This window comes from Ambystoma mexicanum, chromosome 12 (assembly GCF_040938575.1).
Source record: "Ambystoma mexicanum isolate Mex_15411 chromosome 12, UKY_AmexF1_1, whole genome shotgun sequence".
NCBI lineage: Eukaryota > Metazoa > Chordata > Amphibia > Caudata > Ambystomatidae > Ambystoma > Ambystoma mexicanum.
In genome coordinates, this window is record NC_090936.1 from 563,058,430 (window position 1) to 563,079,671 (window position 21,242).

Consider the following 21,242-nt stretch of genomic DNA (forward strand, 5'->3'; position numbering starts at 1 on the left):
TAGCATGGTACCTTTCTGTAGAAAATAATCATGAATATGTACACACCATTCATGGAGAATGAAGAACACCAAGTTACACTGTGATGGACCATTTGCATCTACTCAGCAAGTAATGACCTCATCCTGAGGCCAGTTGAAAAGCAGAGACGCAGTGTCTACTTTCCATTGCCAGAGTAATCCCAGAACTAGAAGGATACAGTGCAAGAAAGAACAAGGAATGGGTGGGGAAAATGGACAATGCTGTATGGGATAGCTACACATGAACCTGGATCAAGAGGACAAGGGAATCAAGGCAAAAAAATCCACACATCCAGAGCCTGGGACTGTCCTGAGAAAGCAATGGGCCTAAGCCCCTACATGAAGACACAGACCTTCTTGGCCAAGTCTATCTGGAAGGACGGGCAGCAGTAGATAACCAAGCCTACGAGAGTTGATGATCAAATCCTTTTAGGCTCATTTCGCCAAGCCATTGCTGGGTGAGTTGTTTAGCGGGAGGACTGAAGAGGACAAATTCGGTATTGGATGGATCAGTTCCGAGGTAGGCAGTCAACATCCAGGACTGGATGATGGCTAGGTAATAGCGGAGACAACTGACGTCCTGTGGACTTTTACTCTCAAACGAGCATCCTCTGCGTATTGGTGGAGGACTCGTTCAGGATCTTTGAGGCGTTTGCCCAGAAGCTTCATGTAAAGGTTAAAAAGTATCAGTGAGAGGAGGGGGCCTTGGGGGATTCTGCAGATAACTGGAAGGCAGTTGGAACATATTTGATCATCTGGGTGGCCTGGTGTCTGCCAGAGTCCTGTAGAGGCGGAAGAAACAGGAGGATGCAGAAGTTGACTGTGTCAAATGAAGCAGAGAGGTAAAGGAGGATGAGGAGGCATGAGTCGCCTTGATCAATGATTTGGAGGGCATCCTCACTGCCCAGATGGGGACTGCCTTGATGCTACACTTGGGGCAGAACCCCGACTGATAGTCTTTTAGGAGGTGTAGTTAGTTTCTGGCAAGTAGTTGCATAGGGACTACTTTTTTCAAGATTTAGCCGATAAATGGGAGCTTTCCGATGGGCCAGAAGTTGGTCAGGTCATCTGTGACTAAGGTTGGTTTTTGCAAAACAGTTCATGAGACCAGTCTTGAGGGGGTCCAGGAAAGACCCTTCAGTGAGTTAAGAATTCATGATGCTGAGGAGTGCGTTACACACCGGACCCATCAATAGTTCAATGATGGAGGCCAGGAAGGTATTGTCAGAGAAGAAGGTAGGTAGGAGGGAGGCACGCATTTTTAGGAGGTTCGGTTAAGAGAATTATGTCCAGAGCTACAGTGATCGGGGCAGGGTGAAGCAGGGCCCAACACAGGAGGGGGTTGATTCAAGGATATTGAATATTGTATATTTGTTCTTAGAAAAAGCTGTTAATTCCGCCAAATTCTTTCCTGACTTCCTGCACCATGGTGGTCGGGTGAGGATTTGATATAATGCTCTTCTACTTTGAAGCTGGTTTTGCCCCCGTTAGAGGCTGCCGCAATGGTGGTGGAGTAGTGAGCAGATTTGGCCTCTGTGATCCAAATCCTATGGTTGGCACAGAGGGATTTGAGGTTTGGGAGAGGTCTAGGATTATGGTTTTTGTGATATTCTTTCTCTAGGGCGCTCATTGAGCATTTGTTGGAGGGGAGTTTGGAGTGGAATAGCATGTCTTTATACCAAAGGGTGTCCTGCCCATGTATTTTCTGCATGCCTCATTGTTACATGGTTATGAATGTATGGTTTGTTGGATATTTCTATTCCAGTTCCCTTCCTAGAAGGACTCCTATTCTTGTATGGTGGGTACTACACAAGAGATTGTAGCATGCCTGTTTTTTTTTTTTTTGGAAGGCAGGAGTATCAACTAGTTTCATAGCACAGGTGTTGGATAGCACCAGGAGGACAGAGTGACTACTGGTGGCGGGAAAGCCTGCAAAGTTTGCTCTGAGCTCACTGATCAGGAAGGTTTTGATTAAGCGGTGCTGAGTGAGGGGCTGTTTAGCCGTGTCAAATAGGTGATCAACAGTGGGATGACATTGTGGTCAGAACAGTCGAGTAGGATAATTTCTGCACAGATGAGGAGGGAGGATGATATAAAGACTAGGTTGTTGAATTTGTTGTGCGTAGGGAAGAGCACAGTTTAAGGTCCATTCATCTGGATCTGGTCAGACCAAAAAGTGTGGTTCGAGTGTGGTTGTCAGTGTGAGACTTGGGAGACATTAAAATCACCCAGGAAGACAGTGCGTGCAAATTTGGCAAGGGAGAGTAGTAAGTTGGTGATGTCCTCAATTGAAGTTACTCCTGTGAGGTGGTCTGTAGATGAGGTTGAACACAATGGATTACTTGTGATATCAATAGACGCATCAAGCAAGTGAAGATGGAGCATGGCCAATCACTCCTTTGGATGATGGTCACTCTGCCTCCTGCCCTTCCTGGCCAGTGAGCAAGTTGGATGCAGTATCTGCGGGGCAGAGGGGATGTCAAAAAAACATGGGGGATGAGAGGTGTAAACCATGTTTTGTTGAGGAAGGCATCAATGTTGTTGACGTGAGGTTGGTGATCTCTGCAGCATGAGCGATTGGCGAGCAAGCATGAGGGGGTGTGTACGTGTGGTCTGTACGTGTTGGATGCAGCAAGCGCGATATTGATGAGATTGACTAGGGTAGCTTGACGGGACTGCCCAGGGGGCTTGGCCGTTCGACTACGGAGGGAGGAGACACCTGGTCAGGTCTTCCAATGAGTAGTTCTGTAGAGACTACTTTGTAAGTGAAATGCAGGATAGCGTGTGTGGCCCTTTGCCCTCTCAGGCCCCGACAGGCACAAACAGGTGAGGCACTTGCCTTTGCTCAGGATGCCAGCGTTAATGAAGTCTAAGAAGAACTGTTGAAATAGGTTTGTTTTTTTTAAAAGTCCCAAAAAGGTGACTTAAAAAAAATGAAAACCCTAACGAAGACAGAGGGTGTCCAAGTATTAATTTCTATTGTGTTTGCAGCTGCTGCGTCCCCCAAATGTTCTGGATGAAACCCCTGAGCCCTTAGGGGTGACATCTGCAAATGCTCACAGGATCAAGGTTATAACAGTAAATTGAGCATTGAATGTGCCAGAGAGCCCAGGTACTTTTACATTCGTGCTAAAGTTTTCACTCGGGACAAAATTAGACAGTAAATAATATGCGTTCAGAGGCACTTAAAATGGCAAAGGCAGAGGGTGGAGTTGAGACAGGGGCACAGACCGTGGCAGTGCCATACACCCCAAAAACAAAGAGGTGGTGGCTGGAAGGTTTAGAATGAATATTAACCACTGGCAATGCTCTGGGCAACCCTGGAGACCATCGTTCTTTGCCTGCCAAGCCATTCCAGAAGGGGAAAGATCATATGCAAATCAGGCTTGGCCCCACCCCAAAAGGGGCAGTCCAGCCCGAACTGCTAGGCCACATCCCTTCTTGCACTAGACCACAAGCATCCCCAGACATGTTTCACCCATGTTGGGGCTCATCAGTGAGGAGTAGCTTGGGTCTCTAGGCCCAGCAGGCACGTAAATTGAGCATTGAATGTGCAAGAAAGCCCAGGTACTTTAATATTCGTGCTAAGGTTTTCACTCGGGACAAATTAGGCAGTAAATAATATGCGTTTAGAGGCACTTAAAATGGCAAAGGCAGAGGGTGGAGTTGAGACAGGGGCACAGACCGTGGCAGTGCCATACAACCGCCCACCGGTGGACCCCGTAGCCGGTAGTAGAACACTGAGTGCTTCTGTCCGTGCTCCAGCCCCACCGGGCCTGCAAGGTAGCCGAAGCGTCGACAAATGTCAGTAATCATCTATGCCAGAGAGGGGTCTCCAGCGGCACGAAGACAAGACATCTAGATATGAAAAGCCCAGTCGCTTCTTTTTTTAAAGGATCTTCGTTTCCTTAATGAATAGGACACGCGAAGCCCTGGTTGTTAAACGCCAACGCCTTTATATTCTAGCATGACAAGTTCCACTAGATACCGAGGTCAGGAAATGAAAAAAGTAAAATGTACCATCATGCAAAGCGACGTGACCTAAAAACTGAACTGGCTGAAGATGTAGTCGCTTTAACAGGTGTTATTACGCAGCGCGATGGTGTACATTTTGAACAACCATGGACCTACGAAAGGAAAGGGGCACTTGTGGGATTCGACCTGTAGCAGGGGCTAGACTCACTGAGCTCCCTCGCCGGTTTGATGAAAAATCCCAGCCCATCGCTTGGGGGACTCGCTGGAGACGACCATGGGAGAGAGAGCCTGAGGGAAACGCAGACACAAACTCGTCCCATCCGCCCCCTCCCTGGGAAAGTCTCCGCTCCCCAGGGCGGGGTGGGCGGCGAAGGTAGCGCGCTCTTCGTCACAAAAGGAGAGAGTAGGGACAATAGGTAATGAATTGAACGCCTTTCAAAAAGGAGGTCAGGACCTCACATTAGGGAAGCCCACTTAATGACCCGCAAGGACAAGCCCCCAGCCAGCGAAACGCACAATCCATCATTCATGGATTGGGAGAAGCGGCTCTGGGAACAGAGGGTTGGGGACAAAACCCCATTCAGCGGCCGGCCAACCATCTACCGCGCGACACTGCCAGCCACAGCCAACGCTGCCGCGCCCCCTCCCTCTCTCCCACCACTCCACGCAGAAACAAACACACAAAGAAGCCTCTCCGAAGCTGGGTGAAGATAAGGCTGGTCAGAGCCCGACTTTTACACACATGGCCCGTCTATCCTCATCACGTCGTCGAGGGACGGCGCCAGGGCCTTTCAAGCCGTCATTTAAAGTGGGCCTCCGGGCTGCTGCCACCGTGTTGGAAGTCTTGCCATAGAGCAAAACATACTTGCAATATGGTTGACCATGTAAGCTTTTATACACAACTAAATATAAATCGGGCATAATTCCAGAGAGATGGGGTCTTGCAAATTTGCAAAATGTGCTAAATTCGGAAACTGAGCAGCAATGCAGCTCCAGAGTTCCACGCAGTTTAATGGGGGCAGTAACGGCCGTGCATCGCATCAGCGGGTCCCAAATAATCGCCTGTGCCTTTCACGTTACATCTGTTATTCTGGCATCGACGAATGCAGAGAAGTACAACAGTGGCTTCGACGTGGCACGGTGAGCCAGGTTACCCCACAATCCAGCTCCTCCCAATACTTCTCCAGTCATGCAATAGGCATGCACAACCTGCGCTTATCCGGGCCAGAGGAGCATTCAATAAAGCTTGCAAGCGGGCCGAGATTAGATTTAGTAGCAAAGTAGCGCATACTCCTTTGTCAGGACATTAATATTAGAGGCTGGCGTTGCTAGCACCAGCAAGCCGCCACCTCCCTCGGCCCTTGCAGCATCCAGCATCTTTGACATTTTCACCACATTAGCGCCTGGCTTATGAAGAGCTAAATGGGTTTTCAGTGGACGTTTAGCCACTCAGCTGACTGCGTGTTATGTGCACAGCCCAATACATCCTCCTCTAAGCCACTAGCCCTGTCCCTCCATTTATTTCTCTCTCTCTCTTTCCAATGCAATTGAATTGAATTGATATTGTATTTCTATCACGCTAATACACAAGTGTTTCAGAGCACAACAAGGCAAGGGAGGGGAAACGGGAGAACAAAACAACGATCTTACTAGGCCCAGAGACATTGAGAATGTGCAAGTGCATGGGGGAGAAGGAGGGGGAAAGTGCAAGGAAGGGGGAGAAATGGAAAGTGCGGAGCAAAAGGAGACCAGAATAAATAATGAAAAGCAACAAAAGTGGTAGTGCAGCCGGCAAGTGTGGAGTTTAAGGCAGCAAACAGGGTAGGTCAGATAAGTGCAGGAAAAAAAGGGGGGGGGGGCTGTATGGGTACAGATACAGACCCCAGTGCAAGGGCTGGCCTGGTGGCCCAGAGGCAGTGCGGGAGGGTGGCAGGGTGAGCAGGAACCTGGGCCCGGAGGATAGAGGGTGGCCAGGTGCACGGTTCCAGGAGAGAACAGATCAGCAGGAGAGTGGGGGGGGGGGGCGAAGGCAGAGGCAAAGAGGAAGGGCTTGAGGTGCTTCTGGAACTGGAGATGGTTCTCCTCAAGTTTTAGAGTGGCATGGAGTCTGTTCCAGAGGGAGGCCCCAGCCGAAGACAGATCTAGCCTGAGCTCGTTTCTTTGAAAAAACGACTGACGTTGAGTTTGAGGTAGAGGAGCGAAGAGCTCGAGAGGGGAGGTATTTGCGGAGGGATAGCAGAAGTTATTTTGGACCCAGTCCCCAGAAAGCATTGTGGACAATGCAGAGGGTTTTGAATTTAGGCGCCCCTACAGTTGCTCAGGCTGGCTCTGGGCAAGGGGACCTACCACCCACCCATGAAATGAACACCCACAAACTGTGCCATCTTCAGCCGCCCCTGGTGGTATACCAGCCCCCCTATAGTACACCGAGGAGGTGTCCGGCTTCCTCCTTCCATTTCCAACTGTAGCTTCTTCTGCTCAACATCGGTGTATTTTCAGATATTCAATACAGACCTCAGAATAAAATATTCAAGTGCCATTTTAATTATTTGCCGGTCTGTCTTTTACTGTTAAGAGATTCTGGTATTTAAATGCACAATGCCAGCCAGTGAAAATTCTGAAACTGCATTTACACCACGGACGTGTTTAAACGCCCCACTTTTGCCCCCTACTGCTGCATGTATTACCTGGGTTGTTTAACATCCCCGCTCCTACGGTACGTACGTAAACGTCTCCCGCAATTTTCCAAACTCTCTCCTCAAATAACTGAAAGGTGTTTAAGTTTCCCCAGTATTAACACCCTACAAACCCGCGAGTAATTATAAAGCCTTCATCTCTCCCCTTTTTAATTGCCCAATGAAAGCCAACAGATTGATGGCCTCTCCTGTCCCTTGAATGATAATGCAGATTAACATGGCGCCCACTATAGGTGCTGGGCGGAACCCTGTGCCAGAAAGAGGGCCCTCAGAGCATCGCAGCCTTGGGGAAGGTAAACACGGGACACCACAGGCCGGAAACCTGCTCCAGAGCCTTAGGCCAGTGAACAGGAGACATGCAGGGTGTGAAGGGATACGCCTGACACATGGCCACAAAGACAAATTAAAAGATCCACCCTGGGGCAGGTGAACAGGAGACCATCACCGCTCATAACCCTGCCCACAAAGGGCACCCATGACGCCTCGGGCAGGAAAACTAGAGGGCGGGAAACGTGCATCCATAACAATGCGTTATTGATGCAGAGCTGGTTAAAGTAACAGTAGGTGGAGGGATATTTGTTAAGTCCTATGGACGGGAATTCAAATTTGTGAAATCTTGTAGTTCGACCTCACGAGATATCAGGTAACATGCACATGTATAACTGTGAAACTAGACCTCAAGTAATTCGAACGTGCTTCGTAGTCCCTAGAAGGGAACACAAAGATATTCATGCGAGGTCCCAAGCATTTACAACTTTCTAGAAAGTTAGTTGGACAAGACTAGATGTGAAAGGTTTCACTGGCAGATGGTTCTCATCAGGTAAAGGGACCAGACCGTGCATGTATGGCTAGCAGAAGGTAAACTATAGCCCACATGTATTATGGCCCTCCCCAGTACATTACGGGATGCATGCAACATCTTTAGGGTTAACAAGTTTTCATTCCGTCACTGAGGGTCTGTTGCGACAATTGCAGGACAATAACCCAAACGGAACTCAATAATAATGCCATGAACTGTAGGTCGGTCAGATAGCTCAGCGAGTAAAGCACTTGCTTTGATATTTGTGCAGAGCCTGCTGACGTAGGTTTCGAATCCGGCAGGTCCAAACTCAGCCTTCCATCCTTCCGAGGTCGATAAATGAGCACCACACACCGTGGGTAATAAAAAGCAGCGCTTGGATGCCTGAGGGTTTGTAGCGCTATATAAATGCAAAATTATTATTGATTACAAATGGTGTCTTCTCTCATCTCATCACTTCATTCATCGTTCTTCTTGGGATCCAGGAGTCTCCTTCCGCCTCGCACAGTTTCCCCGTCACATTCCCCTATGAGGACTTCTTGTTTTTTGAGGAATTTTCTGTCCCTCGAGTTTATCCTCTAGTTGCACTGGAAAGCCTGTTGTCCCTTCTTGACCTGGGAAGAGCTTGCCCCTTGCTCATGACCGTCTCGATGATTCATGCTCTTTGGCTGGAGATTACATTCCCCCCAACATATTATGTGAGACTGGTTTTGTTCTCTGGCAAGGGGCCATTTCCAAAAACAAAGACCCTTAGTCCTTGAACCAGACCTTTTCCACAGTATGCATTAGTTCAGGTAGCTGTGACTCAGTCTTCAGTTGAGGCTGCATTTCCATTAACAAAATGTCCCGGTCTTCAAGAAGACTTTGTTCCAACATCAATTGCCCTCGCCCAGTCAAGGGAACCCCTTTTGCAACATGCTTTCCTTTTGAGCGTCACAATAGTCGCTTGGTCTTCGGTCAGACTTGGTACCAAAAACAATGACACTTGATCTTCGATGAGACAGTTTCCAAACATGCATCAGTTTGGATTCGCATGTTCTTGGCCTGGTTTCAACAACACAGACTACTGGTCTTTTATGAAAAAAAGTAAATTACGAACTAAATAATAATCAGACTTGACCGGAGGAATTGGACTTTTTCGCCCTGCTGATAACGATTTGTCAAGCTTTTGTTTTGCTCTCTTTCATGGAGGATTTAGGTTTGGCCTGGTAATTTAGACTTTCTTTCCACAAATTCCTAATGATTGTACACATTTTTAACCATCTGCTCTTTCAAATGTGGGGGTTAGCACGCATCCCTTGCTTGCTATCCCGGCACTCACAGTCCACCATGTCTGTCGTACTGGACTTTGCCCCCCCCCCCCCCCCCCCCGCCTGATCAACACCAATGATCTTCGGTCCTGCTTTGCAGTCCCTTCAGGTCCTTCACCCGCTTGCATTCTCCAGTTCTGCTCCTCAGCAGTTCTGGGCTCCCTACTTGGCTCAAATTCTGAGTCAATTGCTCCTCAACTTTCGATGGCTCTTCCCAATGCTGCGCTGGATACGCGCTCGGAATACCGTGCTGCTCAGGCTCTCGGAATCCATGTCTGACTCTTCCGGTCATCATCTCCTTGGCTCTGATGGTTTCCTTGGGGGCGGGTTCAATAGTTCCACCAACAACTACTGGCTTATTAGTTTCACTCCCCCGGGCTAACGTGCTTTATTTCGTCCCCAAACGCTCCCCTTCTTGCCACATTCGGTTGTGGTTTTGAAGGGCCCCAGTGACAAGCTGACCAAAATGAAAGACTGGTATAGTTTCCTTCCACGGCTTCGCCAAGGATGGCTGCCTCAGCACACAGCAGTAACATTGCTATAAGACACATCAGTTAAACATAAGCTGCTAATGGATTTTGCGTAGAGAACATGTATTAGGGAATCTGTTACTTTTAGGAGTGGTGTCCGCTTGAAAATTATCATTGCTCCCGGAGGGCAGTCAGTGGGGGCACATACTTATAAATTGAGTACTATCATAGTTATTTTAAATGTTACTGTGCAGATGTTTTTTTTTAAAGTTATTGTGCGAATTTGCCATACATTCATTGGTAAATACACAGAGGCCTAGCCAGGATTGTTTTACAAGTGGTGCCTGAAGCTAATGTAGTTGGGACCCCCGCGGTGACACCAACATCTGTAAATGCCCACGTAGCGCTGCTGAGTGGGCATTCACAGATTTTTGGGTGGGCCTTGCCCGCTCAGGCCGTAACTGGTCTACGCCTCTGTACATATGCTGCTCATACGGTCGAATACATTTGTTTTTAATGTATTGATGTATTAGAGGGTGCCAACTGGGAGCAAAACTTTGAACCAATACACAATGTAAATAAATCCGACCAGTCCCAGACTTATTTCTGAAACTTAGCCCCAGGCTCTTGCAGAAGCCGGCTTCCTCGTGCCAGCTCTCAGCGCGGAGCCTGACGGGATCACTGGAACAGGTTTACCAAGGCCCGTTTCTGCAACTTCGACATAACCGCAGGGCGATACTGGACAGTCCTCGGCGAATGCACCAAGAACGAGAAATACGAGCCTAGAAACACACACGGCTCCGGTTACAGGGCACCGAGAAGCTCGCTCCGCAGCGCAGCAAGCGAGGGCTGCTACCGAAAACAAGGCCGCCTTCCTCGGCTTCCGTGCACGCTGCTCTCTGGCCGCGAGGCATTGTTTTCATAGCTGCGCGCGTGCGAGCGCGCGCGAGGTTCCCGCGTGTTCCAGTCAGCGGCAAGCGGTGTGGGTGTGCTCATAGCTGTGGCTCTGTGGAATTCGCATCCGTGTCGAACACCCCGAATAACCCGCAGACATGGGTGAAATATTGCACGTTTGCGCAACCTACGATGCACACATACACGCGTTACCTAGTTCTACGGGTGTAGAGTGGTTGTGCGTGCGCCTTTTCTTGGAGCTACAAGTTACTGGGTTTTGGGTTTCACATGGTACACTCTTTCCCCTCATATGCACCCAGGAGCCAACGCCTTTAACGTCATGATTGAAAGGAGCTAAAAAAAAAATCAGTGGTAGAAGTGTACCGAAAAAAAGCAGTGGAACTGTGGTCTCCGCAAGGAAGAGGGTAGGCGGCGAGTCTAGAGCAACATGTGACAAGGTCTCGCAGCCGGGGCATTGCAGTATTCTAAGTGACTAGTTACTAAGGCACCCATTACAACTGTACACGTGCACAGGGACACAAAGGGACAAATCCGCTATACAGAATGCTGAATATGGTCATGTAAAGGAAATAGAAAACATTTTTTTTAAAAAATTAAGTGGAACACCGTTTCGATCACTGGCTAAAATGTGTGGCAGTGACTTGGGGACACAGATGGTGTCAAGGCCTTTCAACTGCCATAATTGGCGTAGTTCCAGAGCCTCAGAGCAGCGGCCCCCGTTTTGGCAGTCTCATGGCACAGGAACATACTTCTGTAATGGAGGACATTAAATGTACACTTTGCTGTGCGTACGTTTTACTTGCCCCCTTTGCTACTACCCTCAGTCCGTCACCCCCCTCTTGCAGCATCTAGCAGTGCCTGTCCAGTGATAATTGCCGCCATTAAGCACCTCGCTGCAGTCCTTTGCCTCCATCATAATGTTATCACCCCACAGGTGCCTCAGATGGTTTCTTCCAGATATAGGCAAACATGGTGAAATGAGCCTCGACGAGCCCAGACATATCTTCAGGCAGCAGAGATTGAATGGAGCAGATGGAACAAATGTAGCAGAAAAAAAATACAAATTAATCAGAGTTGCTTTGTATGCATAATTGGGGAGACCCAATGTGGACTTAAGTGTGGGCAAATCTCCCATGAACCCATCTGCAAATTCAACCCATGCGGGCTCAGCCACGATATGCTGGTCCATCCTTTGGAAAGACAAAAGATCCATGTGATGTTTATGCGGAATTTGAGTGGGATCATGATGGTCAGATGGGATACGGATACCCGTGCACGGATTCCGAAGAGTTCTTATGCCGAAGGCTACTTCCGACACCTATATTAGAATGTGCAACTTCCTGTTACCTTTGGAGGGGAGTTTGGCTGCAGAAAGGCAAGGCAGCGCGATACCAGACCATACTACACCACAGGAGTTGGAGAGTTTATGGTGGAGATGAAGGCAGCAACTTGTTTTCTTGCCAAGGACTGTGCGTCTATGTTGGCGGTGGGGCGGCAGGGACAACAGTTCGGTTTAGAGAGACAGTTTTAAAAAATTGTTTTAAAATGGAAAACGGCAGGGAGGAAAGATGGAGATGCTGTGCATTAGCGAGTGTAGCGATCTTGATGCAGGGCATAAGTCAACGTGTAACTGTGCTTCTAAAGAGGGATATGCAGAGGTATATAGCACATTTCATTTGATGAGGCGCACAGACATCTGCCTCTTCTACCCAACATATGTTATTTTGCATTTATATAGCGCCTTATATACCATTGGTATGGTCTGAAGGCGCTGGTAGGTTGAACGCCCTTGGGAACCGAAGTTCAGGTCAGTAGAGAGAGTAGGGGGGAGTCAAAAAGTGCATGTGCGCACCATGTATGTGTGCAGCTGGTGCGAAAACAAGTGGTAGCTGCTTCTTAGCTGTAGGTGTGGTGGTTGAGAGATCAGGAGTATGTGTTCGCTCTGATCGGCTTTATCCGGAACGAGTGTGGCTGCGTTAGGCCTGAGAGGAACGCCTGGCTGGGTGGTGAGAAACCAGCGATGTTTACTTAGAGTGATGTGGAGTAAGCGGGAGATGTAGATATGAGAACAGTTATACCGAATGGTGTCATAGTATCTCTGTGTTCTAGATGAGTGGTGGTGTAAGGGAGAGAGTAAGCGTGGGGTGTGGCGTGATGTATGTTTTTAAGAGTTTCCTTCATTCCAAGGCATGTTAAGTATCGTCCGTTGCACATAATCGTCCGTTCCTCATACTCGACCGCTCCACACATACGTCCAGTCCGCACCCTACGATTGGTTCGCACCATCGTCCAGACCGCACACTTCGTCAGGTCTAGACACTTGTCGAGACTATATGCTCGTGTAGTTTATCCACTCGTCCAGTCTACATACTGGTCGAGGTAGGACGCTCGTTCAGTCCATAAACATTCAAGCGCTCCCCACACTCATGCGCTCCCCACACTCATTCGCTCTCAAAATAATCCGCTCTCAAAGTCATCCGCTCTCCACTCTCGTCCGCTCTCCACTCTCCACTCTCAAACCGCTCTCCGCACTCACCCGATCTCCAGTCTCACATGGTCTCCACTCTCACCCGATCTCCGCTCCCACCCGATCACTGCTCTCACCCGATCTCCATACTTATCCGCTCTCCATAGTCCTCCGCTCTCTAGCGTTTTCCGCTCTCCACAGTCCTCCGCTCTCCACAGTCCTCCGCTCTCCACAGTCCTCCGCTCTTTTCGGTTCCTCATACTAAGCCGCTCTATACACTCAACCGTTTTCCGCACTCAACCGTACTCCGCGCTCAACCACGCTCATCCGCTCCCCACAACTCGTCCGCTCACACACACTCATGCGCTCTCCACACTCATGCACTATCCGCACTCTCACACTCGTCCTCTCCCCACGCTCATTCGCTCTCCACGCTCGTCCGCTCTCCACGCTCACCCACTCTCCACGCTCACCCGTTCAACCACACTCGCCACACTCATCCGTACTACGCTCTTGCTCTCATCTGCACTTCGTTCTCATCCGCTCTCATCCGCTCTCCACACTCATCCGCTCTCCACACTCATCCGCTCTCCACACTCATCCGCTCTCCACACTCATCCGCTCTCCACAACTCATCTGCTCTCCAGTCAGATCCTCATGCTTCCGTTTAATGTAATTGTCTGTTCTGTACGCTTCATCCATTCAAACTGTTTCATTTATGTCATTCACTGTATTCCATTCTCATTCATTATGTCGTTTTGATCGGTTTAGATTTCCTGAGTTTCTCAATGATTTATTCGTATTTTCTGTTTCATTGTTTTTATCTACTTTACTCGTTTAAGCCTGCTTGTCTTTCTAGTTTACATTCGAGTTTATTTAGCTGTCATTCTCGCTTCAGGTAGTTTGGTGGGTCGGTATTATTGTGATGATGCTGGATTGGTTTTATGGGAAGAGCCAGGTTTTCAGTAGTTTGCGGAAGGAGGTTAAGTCTTCAGTTAAGCGGATGTGGGGTGGGAGTGAGTTCCACAGGGTTGGAGCCAGGGCAGAGAATGATGATCCGCCTAGCCTGACTGAGTTTGTCTTGGGAATTACTAGGAGGCCGGCTGAGCTTGATCTTAGGGTATGAGTGGGATGATAAGGTATTAGTTTGTCTTGAAGATATTGCGGTCCAGTTTTATGCAGTGCTCGATGCGAGAGGCATAAGGTTTTGAAAGCTACCCTACGGGCTACAGGAAGCCAGTGCAGTGTTTTAAGGGCTGGGGATATGTGGTCTCTTGGACTGAGCGCAAGTAGTAATTTGGCCGCTGCGTTTTGTGCTCTTTGGAGTTTATTCAGTTGGTAGGTATGGATTCCGAGGTAAAGGGGGTTTCCGTAGTCCAGTCTGGATATAACGATTGATTGGACAGCGGAGACTCTGTTGGGAAATGAGAGGTATGGAAAGACGCGCCTTAGGTTTTTAAGGTGATGGTGGCAGGACTTTGAGACATTGTTGACTTGGCGCGAGAGAGTTAGGTCGGAGTCCAGGGTGCATCCAAGATTTTTTACTGTTTTGGAGGGTGTAGGTGAGTTGCCCATGGCGGGTGGCCAGGGTAGTGGGTGCGGAAGAAGGTCGGAGTTGCCGCAAATCATGATTTCTGTTTTGGAGGGGTTTAACAAGAGGTGGCTTTGGGTCATCCAGCGCTCTATGTTTACGAGGCAGGATGCCAGGTCGGGTTGGGAGTTGGGTTTCGAGTTCAGGAATTTTAGAATTAGTTGAGTGTCGTCGGCGTAGTTGTAACATAGGATGTTGTGTGAACGAATTATTGGTGGGAGGGTGATCAGGTAGAGATTGAAAAGGAGGGCGGATAGACCTGCTCCTTGAGGGACTCCCGTGTTGACTGGTCGGGCTTGCGAGGTAAAGCTGGAGAGTACCGTTATTTGGTGCCTGTCTTTGAGGAATGAAGCTATCCATTTAAGAGCGGTTCCACAAATTCCTAGCGAGTGGAGGCGGTCTAGGAGTATCGAGTGATTGATCGTGTCAAAGGCAGCGGATAGGTCAAGAAGGATAAGAGCGGCACATCCCGCGGAGTCTGCTGTCATTTTAAGGTCGTCCCAGATCGAGGTTAAGGTGGTTTCAGTTCCGTGACGTGGTCTAAAACCCGATTGGGCGGGGTCAAGGAGATTGTTGGCTTCAACAAAGGCGTTTAGTTGGGAGTAGGCGGTTCGGTCAATGAGTTTGGCGAGGAATCTGGTGTTTGAGATTGGGCGGTAGTTTTTGGGCTCGAGAGGGTCGAGCGAGGGTTTTTTAATTAGAGGTTTGACGTGTACCATTTTGAATGCTTCGGGAAAAATACCGGAGGAAAGGGAGGCATTTATGATAGATCTTGCGTGTTCTCCTGCGCAGGTGGAGGCAAAGATTTCTTTAAGGGTTGTGGCTGGGCAGGGGTCCAGAGGGGATCCAGATGGTTTGCGGGCAGATAGAAGTTTGAGAAATTGTTCTGGTGATATTGGACTAAAGGATTCGAATGTTGGTTGAGTTGAGGTTGTAGTTGACTGGCTGGCCGGTACGGGTGGAGGATTGTCAATTGGTTGTAAGAGAGCCAGTTTGGTGTTTAGAGTTTTTGTCCTTTCAATAGCTGTGGTGTAAAAGTGGAGGGAGAGTGAGTCACACAGTGATTGTGACGGGGTCGGGACGGTTGTATTACAAGTTGGATTGGTGAATTCGGAGATGATTTTGTGGAGTTCTTTGCTTGGGTTTTTGCAGTTTAGGATTCGGGTGTTGTAGTGGGCTTTTTTAGCTTTCCGGATTTCAGCCTTGTACCGGTACAAGTGACGGGCCAAGGTGGTCCTGTTTTCGTTGGTTTTCTCATTTTGCCAATTGCGTTCTAGGTATTTGTAACCATCTGGGGAACGGGCCACGGCGGGTTGATGGTTTGCATGTAGGGGTGAGTCGCATCAGAGATGCGTTGAGCCATGAGTCAAAGGCTTCAGGTGTTAGTTGGTTTTTAGGGTGGCGGGGACTGGAGGAGTGCCTCGGCTAGGTCAGGGGTGATTATTAGTTTTTTCCAGCATTTGCGTAGGATCGGAGGTTCAGATGCGGATATGGGAAGGGGGCCGGGTGCGGGGATGGCAAACGAGAGAAATGAAGTGATCGGACCAGATGATAGGAGTTGGGGGCTTTAACTGAATCTGGGTGTCGGAGCTAAAGATGGCATCGAGAGTGTGTCCTTTAAAATGAGTCGGTCCATTTATGTGGGGTTGGAGATTAATTGCATCTAGACCGTCGATTAGGGCGTGTGTCATAGGATTGGTGGGCATGTCTAGCCATATGTTAAAGTCTCCGAGAAGGATGAGGTTGGGATGGTTTATTTGGAGGGTGGCAATAGAGTCGCAAAGGTTGTTTGCGAAATGTCTATCGTAGCCAGGGGGCCTGTAGATTATTAGGAAGGTGAGTGAGAGCGACGGGGAGAGGGATAGTTTAATGAGGAGAGATTCGCAGGATGGAATGGAGGGTTGGTTGTCCATGATTGAAGCGCGGAAGGGCGATTTAAAGACAAATGCTACCCCCCCTCCTCTGGACGGACGGTTCAGTGGGATGAGGCAGTAGTCGGGCGGAAAGGCTTCATTTGCGATTTGGCTGAAGTCATCAGAGAACCAGGTTTCAGTGATGAAAACTAGGTCAGGTTTGACAGAGGTGAGGAGGTCAAAGATGCAATGTCTGTTTTTTGCTACAGAGCGGGCGTTAAATAGGATACAGTTCACATCGGCAGGGAAGGTTGGTTTTGGCGCTGGAGCGGGATGGGGCGGAGGGGGAGAGAGTAGCGGGAGAGGGGTAGGGTTGGTGGTGCTAGGGAAGAGTGGGCGAGCCGAGAGTTTTGCAGGCTTCGTGCGGGGTTGGGTGGATGTGTGAGATGGGATGATCGGGATTGGGGTGGGGGATTTGAGGATGGGGGAGGGCGGTTGGGAGTTTCGGTTGTGGTGAAATCGAGGGCGAGGGGTTTCAGGAAGGGCGAGGCCACGGGGGAGGGGGGGATTGTGGGAGAGAGGTGGTGGGTTGAGACAAGGGGGGCGAGGAGAGCAGAGAGGTAGAGGGGGACCAGGAACGCTTCCTCTTTAGTTTCTTTGCTGCGATTGGCGTGAGAGAGAGGGTAGGAGGGTCAGAGGGGGAGAGAGAGGCGGCTTCGGTTCTCGCTAGGGCTAGGCGCGCAGTTTTTAGGGAGGGGAAAGGGTGCAGTCGGATGGGGAAGGTGGCAGGTGTATGATGGCGAGGCGGGGGGTGGATGGTTGCAGGGTGGGGTGTGGTAGTGGGGAGAGGAGGTCTGGGCAGTGCTGGCGGGACGGCGGTGGGGTTCAGGAGATGAGTGGTCTTGGGGTGGGTGGCACGCCATCGTGCCCCCCTGGCTTGATGTTTGGAGAGGGTGCTGGCAGGGATTGTGGAGGAGGGTGGGTTGTCTTGGGAGCGGGGGGGGGGGGTGAGGGAGGGCAGATCGGAGAGTGGAGGAGGTTCATGGGAGTCGTTTCTGACGGGCATTGGTGGAGTTGGTGCGCTCATGATTGGTGTGCAATTGGGTTCACTTCTAAATGCAGGAGGGAGACGATTCTAAGTTCGACTTTCACAGAGAGGCTCTTGGGCGTGACTTCTAAATGTGGGTGCACTTCTAACTGTAGGTGGGAGCAATTCTAAATTCAACTTTCTAAGGGAGGGTATAGGGTACAGATTTAAATGCGGGAATAGTTCTAAATTCAACTTTCACAGAGAGGCTATTAGGCGCAACTACTAAATGCAATGGTGTACGCTTCGAAATGCAATTGGGTACACTTCTAAATGCAGGTGGGAGCAATTCTAATGGAGGAGGGAGCAGTTCTAAATTCAACTTTCTCAGGGAGGTTATTGGGCGCAGCTTCTAAATGGAATTGGGTACACTTCTAAATGCCGTTGGGTACGTTTCTAAATGCAAGTTGGACCAATTCTAGAATCAGCTTTCTCAGAGAGGCTGCTGGGTACGCTTCAAATGTGAGTGGGAACAATTCTCAATCGATTTTCTCAGAGAGGCTATTAGGCGCAACTACTAAATGCAATGGTGTACACTTCGAAATGCAATTGGGTACACTTCTAGGTGCAGGTGGGAGCAATTCTAATGGAGGAGGGAGCAGTTCTAAATTCAACTTTCTCAGAGAGGTTGTTGGGTACACTTCTAGAATGTGAGTGGGAACAATTCTAAATCATCTTTCTCAGAGAGGCTATCAGGTGCAATTACTACATGCAATTGCGTACACTTCTAAATGCAGGTGGGAGCAATTCTAATGGAGGAGGGAGCAGTTCTAAGTTCAACTTTCTCAGAGAGGTTGTTGGGTATACTTCTAGAATGTGAGTGGGAACAATTCTAAATCCACTTTCTCGGAGGTGCTGCTGGGTACACTTCAAATGTGAGTGGGAACAATTCTCATTTAACTTTCTCAGACAGGTTATTTGGTGCAGCTTCTAAATGGAATTGGGTACACTTCTAAAATGCTGTTGGGTACATTTCTAAATGCAAGTTGGACCAATTCTAGATTTAGCTTTCTCAGAGAGGCTGTTGGGTACACTTCAAATGTGAGTGGGAACAGTTCTCAATCGACTTTCTCAGAGAGGCTATCAGGCGCAACTACTATATGCAATTGTGTACACTTCTAAATGCAATTGGGAATACTTCTAAATGCAATTGGGAACATTTCTATATGCAATTGGGAACACTTCTCAATTCAGCTTTCTCAGAGAGGCTATTTGGCGCAACTTTGAATGCTATTGGGTACACTTCTAAATGCAGGTGGGAACAATTCTAAAATCAATTTTCTAAGAGAGGGTATAGGGTACAGATCTAAATGCGAGTGGGAATAGTTCTGAATTCAACTTACTCAGAGAGGCTATTTGGCGCAACTTTGAATGCTATTGGGTACACTTCTAAATGCAGGTGGGAACAATTTTAAAATCAACTTTCTAAGAGAGGGTATAGGGTACAGATCTAAATGCGAGTGGGAATAGTTCTGAATTCAACTTTCTCAGAGAGGCTATCAGGCGCAACTACTACATGCAATTGTGTACACTTCTAAATGCAATTGGGAATACTTCTAAATGCAATTGGGAACATTTCTATATGCAATTGGGAACACTTCTCAATTCAGCTTTCTCAGAGAGGCTATTTGGCGCAACTTTGAGTGCTATTGGGTACACTTCTAAATGCAGGTGGGAACAATTCTAAAATCAATTTTCTAAGAGAGGGTGCTGGGTACACTTCAAATGTGGGTGGGAGCAATTCTCGTGCAACTTTCTCAGAGAGGCTATCCGGCGCGACTACTAAATGCAATTGGGAATATTTCTATGTGCAATTGGGGACACTTCACAATCCAACTTTCTCAGGGAGGTTATTGGGCGCAATAATTACGTTGTTGATGCTGCGTTAGAGGAGTGGTAGGGTAGTATGGCCTGAAGTAGTTGCTTCTGGCCCTGCCCTTGCCACACTTACTTGTTGTTGGCTTCTTGCTTCTCCTGCGGATACCTGCAGATACGATCTGGAGTCGTCCTTTGCCTCGGGTCCTTCGACGTAGGGTTGCCAGGCAGAGGGCTGCCTTGGGAGCTGCAGTAATGGCCTGGGAAAGGAGGCCGGATGGCCAATCGGAAGGGTTGTGGGCGGGTCCGGAGGCGGACCAGGACGCAGGAGCGGCAGGGGGAAGAGCACGGGCCGGTAGGCTCTGTTGCTCTGTGCTCGTGAGCCAATCAGGGCCAAGGAGGAAGCGGTCCGGCCAATCAGGGGAGGAGGGAGGAGAGACAAACACGGAAGGGAGAGGGTCTAGGGAAGGGAGGGCTGAAACGGGGTGGAAGCGGGCTGGGCACAGGGTTAGAAAGGGTCTGGGGCACCAGGAATTCGGCCCAAGAGGGTATAAGCAGGCCAATGCAGCACTCACCGAAGTGCAGGAACGAAGTGGCCTACACGAGTCGAGCGCGGGCCGGTAGGCTCTGTTGCTCTGTGCTCGTGAGCCAATCAGGGCCAAGGAGGAAGCGGTCCGGCCAATCAGGGGAGGAGGGAGGAGAGACAAACACGGAAGGGAGAGGGTCTAGGGAAGGGAGGGCTGAAACGGGGTGGAAGCGGGCTGGGCACAGGGTTAGAAGGGTCTGGGGCACCAGGAATTCGGCCCAAGAGGGTCTAAGCAGGCCAATGCAGCACTCACTGACAAATTGAGGGATTCAGTCACTTCTCCCCAGCAGGGAGCCTTTCCATGTGAGGCTAGGCAGGTGAGCCCGCTACACAATACCTTCCCTAGGGGTAGAGGCAAGTGGCACCACACCAGGAGAGACTCCTCGCCCCCAACATGGGGATACAGACTCCCGTTCCGATGAGGAACTCCCTTTCCAATCCAATGGAAGAGAATAAGAGAAATCTACCTACATGTGCTATTCTGATGTCTCACAACAAAACAAGTATCTGTTTGTTACTGGGAAGATCATCATCCATGAGTCAAGGAGAACAAGTACTTGAAGCAGCCTGCCATCCCAGGAGGGACACAGCAGTGAGGAGTGGTGGCTGAGAGATGGGAAGAGAGGAAACCCCTCTCTCTGGTGATACCACTTAACAGGAAGCACCCCAAGCGGTGCCAGAGATGGAAATGGAGCCGAGGATCATACTTGTCCTGAGAGGTGGTGGCCAAGAAAGGGAGCGAGAGCACCCCCATCAGTGTCGATACCACTGCTCGCAAAGTATACCAAGCGTATCTGGAGAAGAAAACCAAGCACGAGAGCCGTCCCGACGAGAGAGGGAAGTTCAAAAGGAGAACGCCTACCCAGTGACACGGCCCCAATACAAGGAAGGTAACGGGGAGAGCGGGAGACCCAGGGCAAGAGGTGGTCATAACAATTGCTATAATTCACCTAGTCAACCTAGGACCAAAAGCGAATATAACAATTGGAACAATCATACTGGTACGAAGAATAACAAAAAGACTAAGTATACATACTGGGTTCAGTATACCCATCCAAGTAGCAAGGAGAGTGAGAACAACTACTGGGCTAAACATACTCATCCCAGTAGCAAGAAGTATGAGAATAAATACTATACTAATCATACTCGTACCAGAATCGAGACGTATTTCAGTAATTATTGTGGGAATCCTACTCATCCCAGTGAGAGGAGAAGTAATCAAGCAGTAATCAAAAGAGTGAGAAACACCATTGCATTCATCCTATACATCAAAGAAGCAAGAGGGCGAGGAAGCCATTAACCAAGAGAGTAAAAGATGCCAATATTTAATATTTTCTTTCATGTGTTGTATGCCTGGATTAAAACAAAATATTGACATTTGCCTTTCCAGCTCTGCAACGTCCAACCTGTGCCTTAATGTTCCATTGCCTTTTGGAAAGGTTCATTTCCAGCAAATACTCAATGGAAGCACACCACTAAGTGACTTGGAGCTTTGGCCCATTGAATGTTGCGCAATGTGTGGTGCAACGAATCCTTGGATGTCGTCACTTCTCCCCAAGCCGGGAGCCCCTTACCATGAGTGCAGGGAGGTGAGGCCACTTCCCATTAGTCCTCCCGGGGATGGTACTCAGTGTGAGAATTACAAGGGAAGGGTTTATCT

At 49.1% G+C, this 21,242-nt stretch overlaps 1 protein-coding gene across 2 annotated transcripts in view; it reads right to left on the bottom strand.

Moving 5' to 3' along the window:
• The window catches only part of DTX4 (deltex E3 ubiquitin ligase 4), a 289,906-nt gene that overhangs the window by 60,703 nt on the left and 207,961 nt on the right, over positions 1-21,242 (bottom strand). The gene's annotated exons all lie outside the window — the stretch shown is intronic.